The sequence below is a fragment of the Xiphophorus maculatus genome, chromosome 23, assembly GCF_002775205.1.
Source record: "Xiphophorus maculatus strain JP 163 A chromosome 23, X_maculatus-5.0-male, whole genome shotgun sequence".
Classification (NCBI taxonomy): domain Eukaryota; kingdom Metazoa; phylum Chordata; class Actinopteri; order Cyprinodontiformes; family Poeciliidae; genus Xiphophorus; species Xiphophorus maculatus.
In genome coordinates this window covers 4,034,927-4,047,254 of record NC_036465.1, presented here as the reverse complement: position 1 = coordinate 4,047,254, position 12,328 = coordinate 4,034,927, and positions in this window count along the sequence as shown.

Below are 12,328 nucleotides of genomic sequence, written 5' to 3'. Positions count from 1 at the left end.
TTTTCCTAGCTACTGAAAATCTCTGCATCTTATGGCATTAGCATCTAACGTTTAGTTAAAACACCCTTTAACTAGTTGAGGAATCCAACTTTACAAACTCTAGTTATGTGAGAATGAGGCTCTTCTTTCCTTTTACCCCTCGTACTGCATACTTCAAACTTGACCAAGCACAACCAAACAGCATCTGGGTATATTGACATTTAAACGAGTGCCAATGGTTTAAAACATGTCAGCCATTCGCAATAAGGAGATGGTATTTTTGCATAAGCCTCCTGCTAGGCTTTTCTCTGATTCAACCTTTGATCCTTGGAGGCTGGATGGTCTTGGAAGTGGACCAATAACTTCAAAACGAAACATAGAATTCCCTTTTGCAAAGCTTAGCCTCCTTCTGAAAGGAGGTGGAATCTTTAAAAGCAGTCCTGCCTGCCAAGTAGGTTTTATTCTATTATTAGAAAGATCACTGCATGCTAAAACTTTGCACAATGGGTACAGTATGACCAGGGCTGTGTCAATATGGAGAAAAAAAAAACTTGTGGTTCTGAATAAGTTATACAAGTTTTAGTGCAACAACAACAAAGTGGTTTCTTTGGCCTGGAGCTCAGCAGCCACACACTTAACAATTAGCCCTGTCAACAGAAAAGTAGACAAGCTTTGTCTCTGTGAACGTAACTGAAATTGTTCCTCTAAGTCTGTAAAAAATCAAAAATATGAAGCCAAACAAAACAAAGTTCAAGCTACTCTATACCTCGTGCCACTGAATGTAGTCTCAAGTCACGTCATTGACTGTCTAAACAACATTGCTGCTACCACCCATCTAACTTACCCTAAATGCTGACCACAGCTGACTGGTTGCCTTTTATGACTGGATTCCACACGGGAATCACTCTGTGATCCTCAAAGTATTTTTTTACATAAATGGCTGAGTTGTGTTTTTCCAGGATTACAAATGTGCTTACTGTACGTACACTTTATGCAAAGCCAGACCTCTTCTGTTTTCCTCTGAACAACATGCAAAGTCAAATAGTTAAGAGACAACAACAAAACATTTTGTAGATTTTTATTTTTTCAGAATCAGATGAGAATTTGGTATCTTTCCAACAACAATGATGTAAAACAAACTAATTGTTTCAAATATTAATAAATGCTGAATTTAAACTGAAAAAAAGTATTTTTCACAATTAAGTTTTAAACTAAATGAAGCACCACAAAACACAAGGTAACGTAACTGTAACCCCAATAAGCAGACACTTTAATTAAATACTAATTTTACGTAGTAAATTATTTGATTTATATCTTTGTACATGTCACTAAAATGTTATTACACAGATGCAAACACAAAACAATTTTTAGTCTTTTAATTGTATTTAACTGGACTTGTTTTCTGTTTCAACTTTTGCAAAAATTTATTTCTCTCTCTCTTTCTTTCTCTCTCTTTTTAGAGAGTTTCAACTATAATTGAAGTTTGAACTATAAATTAAATTTTTTTTAAATTTAATTTACTGGTCTGTCTGTTTATGAGACAGACCAACACAAAGTGGTGCATGTACATGGTTTTCCTTACCTGTCATTAAAATCTGATGTTTTAATGACATCAGATTAACATAACATAACATTATCTGTAACATAGATAATATACATTATCTACAGATATGTTATCATCTGTAACATAGATAATGTATATTAATTAGAGATAATGTCTATGTTACATTATCTGTAACATAGACGTTACAGATAATGGTAATGTCTATGTTACCATTATCTGTGATCTGCTTCCTTGTTCCTATTGAAGGAATTCATCCCCACAGCATGATGCTCAGGTCATCATGTTTCCCTGTGTTTTCAGGCTTCTCTGACCAGAGCACCTTCTTTCACATGTTTATTGTGTATCCTGCATAACTTGTTACCAGGTGCAAATCGCTTTCTTCTGGCTGTTCTTCCAGAAAGACCAGAAATGTAGATGGGTTTATTTTTATTGTTTTAATCTTCTTTTGACTTTGTCCTTAACCTTCCTGCTGTGATACTTGGTTTTAATGATGCTCTTTCTACATCAATGTTCCCTAACAAACCTCTAAGCTCTTCATACAACAGGTGCATGTATTTGTAATCTTACTTTTAAAAACAGAAAACAAAAACAGAATGTTCTTTTTCTTCCAGCAATGAACGTTAATTTGTGGTCTGTCACATAAAATCTGAATAGAATATAGTGGCTGCAACATGAAAGAAACTGAAAAAACTTCAATATCAAAGCTTTGGCATGGCACAGTATTTATTTTTATGGTTCAGTTCATCTTATCATTAAATTAATACATTTTGTTCAAATCTGTGGTTAAAGTAAAAAAACAAAACAACAACAACATTTGGAACTTGATCAACAAGTGACCTGGAAAGTTTTCTGTCTTTATATTAAATTAAACAAGACAATGGATAATTAATTTAAAGGAGTGCACCCTTTAAGTATTTCATTAAATGTATTTGACTCTTATTTTCTTCCCCCAGCTTCAACTTTGAAACAAGTTTGATAGCATTTAAAATATTTGATGTATTTAAAAGTCAGAGACACATAGAGAGGAAGAGATAAAAAAAAAAACATGTAAGACATGCATCATTACAATATTCAAAAACATGAACCTCTTCACTAATGTAATATGGGAAAAAATTCAAAGGTCTTTTATTCCTTCGTCTGTCTGTAATATAACGTAAAGGGAAAACCATAAAATGACACATAAACACAAACGCAAAAAGATTCTCTCTTTCACAAACACACACACGTCAGCGCTGGTCCCAGCATCAACAGATGCCAGGTGACACAGCTCATTAACTTCTCCTTTCTCCTATTCTTTTGGCCCCTCATTGTCTTGAGATATGAGATGAGCCTTTGTTGAGAGTTTTGTCCCCTTTTCTCTCGGCCAGGCAGGGCCCATAATTAGTGCTTCGCGCTGGGCGTACTTTCTCACAGGGCTACGACACAATTAATCAGCACTTTCCCACCAATAGGCAGAAGCTGCTTGATTCTATCAAGGCCACATTTTTAGGTTCTGACACCCTTTTCCAGTTATGGTAAAACTAGCACACAATAGAAGTTTTTTTTTCTTTAAATAATAAATGGTGCAATCAAAGAATGGCAGATTAATAGAAGCATCAAGCTCTCCAAAACGTTCAGTAGTCAGACATTCAAATGGCAGTTTTCATTGTTTAGGTCTGTGCATGAGTCAGAATTCAGAGCTATGTTACATAAAATGAAAAAAGTGAGAGACTGAACAAAAATGACATCAGCATGTTGCAACTCAACAGGAGCTCCACCTCGTTTTCTTCCATGCTCCACAATTTCATTCTTTCTCTTCAGTCATGCATCCTACTTATATTCAGAACAACTCCACTTTTTGTGAAAATTTGTAACAGTTTTGCATAAAGAAAAGCATAAAGTGACGAGAACCTGACGTAAAGGCTTTACATTATAAAAGCAGATGTAGAGGAAATAGCACACAAAGATTTCCAAATAAAAACACACGTTTCCCTCTTTTTCTGAAATATGACAGAACATGGCAACATAAATAAATCCCACAAGCAAACAGTCAAGTTAAAGTAAATTAAACCAAAATACAGTTATCAAAATAGGCATAAATGTATTCAATTTGAGCTTTCATTAGTTAGTTTGGACCCGTCTTGTACCAGAATGGAATGGTTATGTAACAAACAACAACAATAAAATTAGGTGTACAAGTTTGAATTTGTTCTGCACTTTCTGATTCCATAACTTCTCAACTTCCTCTCGGTGTTTTTGAATGACTGCAGCTGGCAGTTTCTTTGCCATCATAAATGGGATTGCTTGATTGACCATTACTTTGAGGCAGGGGTCAGCAACTCCAGTGCCTGAGTGCCACTGTCCTGCAAGTCTTGGATGCGTCACTGCTACAACACCAGAAAAAATGAATGGTTTATGATCAGGACTTTGCAAAACTTGGTGGCATGCCTTAAAATTAACACCTTCGAGCCCGACTGCAAGTTGCAGATGGAAAACCACATGGAAAACTATATGCCTTCTTGAAGGTCAAAGGGGACAAAGATTGAGTTGCTTGGCCACAATAACTACACATTTTGTATTTAGGGCAATCAATGTGAGGCTTTCAAACTTAATAATGTCAGCTGTCAGGCATGTTCAAAGGTTTACAGCCAGTGGAATTAGTATACTACAAAAACAATTGGCAGAAGTTTCCATTATGCATCATTGGAAAACTAAAGGGTCTCAATGAGCATGGTGACTAAATGAATAACTTCAAAATTATATGGTGCGGAACAAAGCAAAACCAAGGCTTTTCTCAAATATTTTAGCAAATTTCATTCTCATTTGGTGAAAAGCTTTAGCTAGATATCCAGTGACTGTAAGGCTTTTGGAGAGTATTTTTCAATGCACAAAGTTAAGATACTGCCCAATTTTGATGGTTTGGCAAATTACCAAAGGAAAACAGTGGCAGTTCTTCAAGAACATCTTTTTTTTGTGCACCAGTACAGGATGGCATGTTGACTGGGATTACACTGAGCTAGAAACACCAGTCCCAGAGTGCCAAATTTTGCAGCACAACTTTTCTCCTCAGTCTGCAGTGTGTAAACTCAGCCTTTGATAAATATGGGCTGCAATTAAACCAAAATGATCTACCGTACTTTGATCTCAGTAATGACCCACAGGGTAATCCAAAATTGTAAGAGCCTATAAATAGCCTCTGTGAGTGCAATAATCAGTCTCAGCAAGCAAATACAAGAACCAGTTCCAGCACAAGAAGTTCTGTCTGACTGAAACAATTCATAAAGCATTTGCATTCATTGTTGTTGCCGTCCTAAACTTTTCATTTGAGTTTTTAAAATTAATTAAGATTTGAAATATTTCTTGAAATATTACACAAGAAAATTTTTGATGACCTTGTCCAGGGCAAGTGGCAAAAGAAGAGTCTGGTTAAGTTAAGTTAATATGGCTCATGCTGTACCATGAACACATTTTTATGGGTACCACAATAAAGATAAAAAGCTGCTGTTTGTACAGATTAAACTTGAAGACAGAATAATCAGCTACTTATAACTAATAATGGAGAAGAGAGGAAGAAGAGCATGAAACCAAAGTGAAATAACAAAAAGAAAACAGTGCAGACCTTTCACCTGAGGTCGAAAAACAAGTCCTCTGCTGCTAATCTGACATATGTTTTCATGAGCCAAGACAAGCAACCCTGCCATGGTGGCCGCTCTCCAAAACTAATGATGTCAAGTGATTCCCTCAAACAAAATCTCATTTAAAACAGAATGAAAGAGGCAGAAAGGGTGGGAAGTACGGGGGATCTGGGGGTCCAGCGAGGGGATTGCGCTGAGAAGAAGGAACAGCTTCAATGTAAGAAGAAGATTGAGATGACCCCCAGTGACTGGATCCAGCCAAATGACCCTACCAACTACTGTCTGTGCCAAATCTTGCCCCTCGCCACTATAATATCACTGGACAGAGAGAAAAGAGCTCACTTTGTATTTATGCCATCTTTATTGCTGGAATATTGCTTTTAATTGCTGTCCTGGATTCCCTGCTGGGGTATAGGATGAGCCTGAGACGATTGCTCAAAGTAATGGAGCATAATGATGTCTCTGAACGGCCCCTGAAGCCCAGGTCAGGGGTTAGACAATGTGAACATTCAGCTACTTAGCTTCCTTTGCAACTTTGTGACAAAATCTGTTTGCCCAACACCAATTAAGATGCCTCTCTGTGCGCTCTGGTTAATGGGTTTGACGGAGGGGGTCGTCCAATGAGTTGACATGTCCTTGAGCACGAACAAGCTGGTCTGTGTCCTCGCCTTGATAATTGGTGTCCCTTGCAACGTGCCGCTTCCCAGGGTTGTCCTTTGTGTCCCGATGGCAGTCCTAAATGAGGGGAGTCAGGGCTTTAATGGGACTCCTGTTAGTTTTAAACAAACACAGGGCGACCCCCTACTGTTCAGCATGTTGCATAAAACAGCTGGGAGTCTACAACGCTCTCACTTGGGAGCCCACATCCCAAACGGGGGCCTGAGGGCCCAATGCTCACTAACTATTGTGCCTGAGATGATGCCCTCTCTAAGCACATCAAAAATTCAATGTTCCCGTTGCTTCATGTTGCTGTTCCACTTTTCAGATGAATGATTGACACCGAGGTAGAATGTCAGAAAGGACAGGTTCGTTGTTGCCTTCTAGAAAAATCCAAACCTTTACTTCCTCATAACAAAGAGGGATGATTGAAGCCTTAATAAGCTGGTCTCAGGGGAAAACCCAGGTTTTCTCTGTTCTCTTGCCTGTGTCATATACGCCAGAGAAATCAATTATTGAAGACATCAACATTTTTCACTTGAAATTCATTTGAATTGTACTGTTGAAAATAAGTGTAAACATGATGATGAAAACAACCTAAGTAATCGACACAAAGAAATCAAAGTAAATTAGTCCACAGATTAAATGACATGTAGGAAAGTGTGGCGGACCCCAACCACTTGGCCTTAGACATTTAGTAACTTCAGTTGTATGAAGGAGAGAAGCAAGTGACCCTTTTATATTTGGAAAAACCGAGAACTGCCTATCTGCTTCCATTGATTATGCTTGAGAAATTTTAAAATGCATAGTAAAAATGATCAGGAAAGCATGTAAGCTGACAGTGAGAGTTGGGAAGGTCTGGTCTGGTCCAATTAAATGTCTTTTTTTTGTGGTGTATGCTGGAAAGTTCAAGAGAACCATTCCGCCCACAAAACACACACCTTTTAAAAAAATAAAAAAGGAAAGTACTAAGAGTTCAACTTCAATAGTGCACGGATTGTTGCAGGTAAATCCCGAGAGTCTCTGTGATGGTTCTTTGGAGACTAAAAAACCCCTGCTAAAATGAAATGAGACAGGCAATAACTACTGAACATAGCTACTGAAATTCTTTGTGGAAAAACTTTAACTGGTAACACAAATTTCAAGGCACCTCCTGTGTAGCCAAACTAGTCACATGCATTGTTCAGATGTGATTTCGGTTAATTTAGAATAGAATAGAATAGAATTCAACTTTATTGTCATTGCACTGTCACAAGTACAAGCAACGAGATGTAGTAATTTCTCCACAGAAACATTATATCTTGAAGGGTCTGACTGCCTCTTCCATGCAATCTGATCTTCCCAGAGCTTTACAGTTGGAACTGAGTGAAGTGATCAACTGGACTATTCAGCACTTTCTCTGAAACCAGCTGAGCGTTTCCTTAGCTGTGTTTCGGATTATTGTCTTATTGAAACATCCACCCTCATTCAATCGTACCATGTTCTCCTCGCCTTCCATGGCTTCTCCAAATGTTGCGCAGCAAACTTCTCAACAGAAATTGGTTTATGGGAGAAATTATATTATTTCCTCTTCCAGATCATTGACCCAGTGGTGTTCTGTAGAACACCAGCAGGGTATATAACAGCAAGGTTGCAAAGAGAGCTCTTTGGCTTTTGCCCATCATGAAATGCTTTTGGGCTACACCTTTGCAATAAAAACATTTTATAGGACAATCATTAGATTTAAACCATTGCTTTCTAAATCCTGGCAGATTTTACTGGGTTAATTGGCTTTTTGCATATATTTTTCCGATGTGATCAATAGGGTTAGGATTAACGCTTAACTCATAGACATATTTATTTTAGTTTCCTTTCTATGTTTGTAATGACTTTCATGTATTTCATGTAAATAGAACTCTTTAAATTTTCTAAGAAGTGTGTTGTTCAAAACATAATTTTCCACTTTACAGGGTATAATGATATGATCATTTTGTTGGGTTTCTGTGAAATGGTTGTCAGCAGTCACTATCTTACCTGCAGTATACAACAATCCCAGTCATGTCTGCTTTGGGAAATAGATTAGTTCTCAGAGTTAATATAGCGGTTACTGGGACCAGTACCAATCCCAAATAAACCTGTGACACATTTTGCATTATTGCATGTAGTTACTTATACTGAAGATTATACTGATCTGCTGTCTCTGTATTCGATCACAATAACTATCTGATATAAATGAAAGGCATTGCAGAAAGTTGGTGCTATATAAAATAGCATCATATTGGAGAGAAAATAATCAGAAAGGGAACACAAAAAAGAATCAAAACACTACTTATAGCATGTTTTATATGGCATGCATTTTATCTTCCATGAACAATCTAGAAAAAATTTACCAACACTGTTTATCCATGGGTAAAATAACACGATGGATGACTAGTGTATGGTTCTTTAGCAGCAGCAACTCCACAGAAAATATGAAACTTGGCAAAAACACTTCTTGGAGACTTTTCAGAAAATATATTATTTTTAATTTAGTGGAGAACATCTAAATCATGGCCCGGTCCAAAAGGAGCTCCAGTGTGCAAACATCCAGAAGCAGTTGGTGCAAGAAAAATACAGTACAAGTTAAGAAAATGTTGCACTCTCAAGTAGAACTGTTGGACTGATGTGAAGGTTTAAAATATTGTTTGATTATCACACATTTGAAGGAAGAAATTTGCATAAGTTTCTTAATACATTTTTAATTAATAACACACTCCATTAACAAACATACAACTTCCCAACAAAGATTAACTTTAAAAAAAGTAAGAAAAAATGTGTATCTGTGTTTTATTGTTCCAGTATGGCAATTAAAAAAAGTGTTATACACAAACTGGACTTTGCAGTTTTCAAACCTTAACACCCAACATTTGAGCTCCTTGTTTACTGGGAAAGGAACATTGCAGCTTCTCATCTGAATTTCATTGAGAAACCAAGGAGGATTTGTCAATGAGGCTCTTGAGCGCAGTGTTGATGTTGTGCGGCTAATGTGTTTGCGCTGGCTGTGATAGAGGGGATTACCTCCATTGTGGTGGTCCGTTGGGACCGCAGACTACTGGACTTTGAAAGCATACTTGCCAAGTTACTCACAGGCAAATCAAAGCCTGTGAAAAATGGTTCCCTCAGCACCTAGTTGACTGGTTGACCTCTGTGTCAGAAAAGGTACAAATGCAAACACTCCAGCACACACAAAGTAAGTCCTACTTCTCCTGTTTCATGGGACATTGGATGGCCTTTCATTGATCTCCAACAAAACTCCATTCTAACCATTCTACCAGTCTATAACCAGTTCTAAACCTAACCACTAAGTTTTTACCTTAATCTTTATTGGATGATGTTTCTTGACACATTATAACAAGTGAACAGACATACACAGATCAGAGCCAGTGCCTTTTAAGGTACAGCTAATATTTGTTAAATGAGTCAGGGTCAAGGTGGCAACTGGTAAACACCAAGTCAATCTTTCAGAGTAATTGATTTCATGTTGACTGGTCAGCCACCAATTAAAATACTTGCTTCGGATAGGTTGGAGGTCACTGCAAGAGCAACGATTGTGTTGACTTATTTTACTTGTATGAATAAAACAGAATTGTATACATGACTTAAATTTCTGCAGGTTATCTATTAATAAACTGCAGAATTTCTTAATAGAAACATCTAGAAGAAGGCCTACAAACATTCTTACAGAGTATGTCAAAATATACTCACACACCACTTTATTAGTTGAAATTTTCTGTTAACACAAATAGTGATTGAGTCAAACTCATAACCTGTACTTAGAAGCATCTAGAGGTGGAGAAGGCATCTTGCTGAAATTCAAATCAAATATTGGTTTACAGAGACCGGTCCAAAAGAGAAAATACCCAATGGGCTTCCAGCACCATAATGAACATTGACACAGTGATCAGATCATCTTAAATATGTTCCTTCATCTATCCAGCCCTCAATTGTCTATATGTGGTTGTCCTTTCAGTATCTCTGGTGTTTATCATCAGCAGTCATTGGGCGAGAAGCGAGAAGCACCCTGAACAGGTTCAAAGTCCATAAAACAACAAAAATAAATAAAGAAAGAAAGAAAGAAAGAAAGAAACACATGACAAACAATAATGTTTGCACACACACTTAAAGGTCATTTAGAGAAACCAATTGACCTAACATGTTTTTGAACTGTGGGAGGAAACTGGAGTACCCAGAGAAAACATGTATATGCACGGGGAGAACATGCAAACTCTGTAAAGAACCAGATTTCAATTTGAACCAAAGACCTTCTTCCTGGAAAGCAACAGTCACCTGATCTCAGTCCAATAAGGCACTTCTGGAATACAGAGGAATGGGAGATTTGTATAATGGATGTGTAGCAGAAAAATCAGAGAAAAGGTTGTATGTAAAACTTTCAGCACTGTTAATTAAAATAACTAGGATAAATAGAGCATCTCAAATAAACCAGATAAAAATCAAAATATATTTGCTGTAATCCATGTTAAAAATTTGCTTAAACTATAGCAAATAGTTTTCCCCATTTTTATGTTTATTGTTTTATAGTCAAAGGAGCTTATCCATTGTTAATTTAAAGAACAAGAATGTTTCGGGTTAAACTTACTCAACCAAAATCAGCCAATTATGAAATTTGTTTTACATTTCAATTTCATCACTAAGTACTTCTGAACTCTTCAGCAGAACTGCGACAAAAGCCTCCGCACCCACTCACAAATACTCATAGGTGACCTCTGTGGCACCCCTGCCTGTGTGTTTACTGTAAACTGAACCTGTCCTAAGTGTACCCCACAAAGGACCCTGCCGCCTTTGTTTCCCAGCACACTCTCGGGAGACTCTGTTAGGATGAAACCAAGATATGAGCAGCTAGAGTTACCTCCTAATGAAACGTATCAACACCAGCGATCGCAGCAACACACACTGCCAACAGCACTTTGCCACGGCTGGACGAAGTCTGGGAAGACTTGTATAGAGAGAGAGTCTGCTGCTTTCATCAGTACTGAGTGGTTCAGGAGAAAACTGTATTGTCATGCTGAATTGTGTAAATATGGGAGTAATCAAACATTCCAAGAACAGGTTTTGGAGTGAAAGGCAGTCAAGAGAGGAAGAATCTTATTTATGTACAGATATTTTTATAGTTTTTAATTTAAATCACTTCTCATAATATAGTTGGTAAATTTCTACATGATTGGAAAGTGCTCACTGCATGAACAGAGTTGTAAGAGGCAGACGTGGGCCAGTTACACCAGTATCAAGATATGTCAAGGTTTTAAAAAATAACTGTGTTCAAAACCCACAAAAAACTTCCGAAATACCAGAGTTAAAAGGCCTTTTGATGATATATTAGAAAAAGTAATGGAATGGATGATTAATCCATAACTGCTCCCTCACCTGTTGCTGCACACTGCCCATCAGCTAGCTGCAAGATTCACTTACAAAACAGACAAATCTCTTTTTAGTGAAGTAGTGTAGAGTGTGTAGAGGGAAATTAGATTTTAAAAATAGACAACTGCTGATCATCAAATCCCCATGGAGTTCCACAAGGCACTGTCCATGGACCGCTACTATACATGTTTTTGTTTTTCTAACAGATAAAATCACCTTTTCCTATATATGAGGTCTCAGAAATGTAAAGGCAATGATAAGCAGGCATTTTCTTTTTACAGTTTGACCTTAAATTGATGTAATATAATCTGTATTCAAGTGTTGTTTATCTTGATGCCAATATCTTTGGATCCATGATCAGGGGCAGGATTTTAATAATTACACTGACCTGTCTCAATGTAAAGTAAGCAAGTCGAATTTCTGTTGTTGTTTTTGTTGCTCTTTGTATATTGAAATATATATATTTGTTTTTTTTTTTTTTCAAAGAGAGACTAGCACAGTTTCACATAAAACAATGCTCTATTTGCTTGAAGATTTAATTTGTAATTGCGAAGTGGAACAACTCAGCTGCTTCTGGCCTCCTCCAGCGGTTGATTAATAACTTGTAGGGTATAAAACATTGACCTCCATCTCCAGTCAGTGAAAGTCACAGTCTGGCAATTTGAAGATGCATACCTGCTCCAGCCCACACACCTCTTAGAGATTAGAGGTGTCTTATTGTTATTGAAGGTTCACTGTGCATTTGATGTCCTAAAGAAATATGCTGACACGCAATATTTTTTTTTTAGAATAACTTAAGTATGGGCTAATGCTTTTTGTGCTTATTACTAATTCAAACAGCAATTGTTGAGAGCATGTTGTCAAAATAACGAATCTTCTTGTGCATGATCATTTTTTATATCGAGCATAGAAAGAAAAACATCGTGTTCCTTTGGGCTGTATATGTGTAGTGCTAGATTGCAAGATAAAGGAGGGAATTTCAGTGTTTGTTGTTGCAGCAGTCGAGCCATCTGGAAAACTGTCTACCTATTCCGAAGCCCTGCAAGTCTTTGTGCGGTCTCGACAATACTCTGCAATATTAGGCTTCTGAGGGGAAATTCCCAAACAATGCTGAAATCAC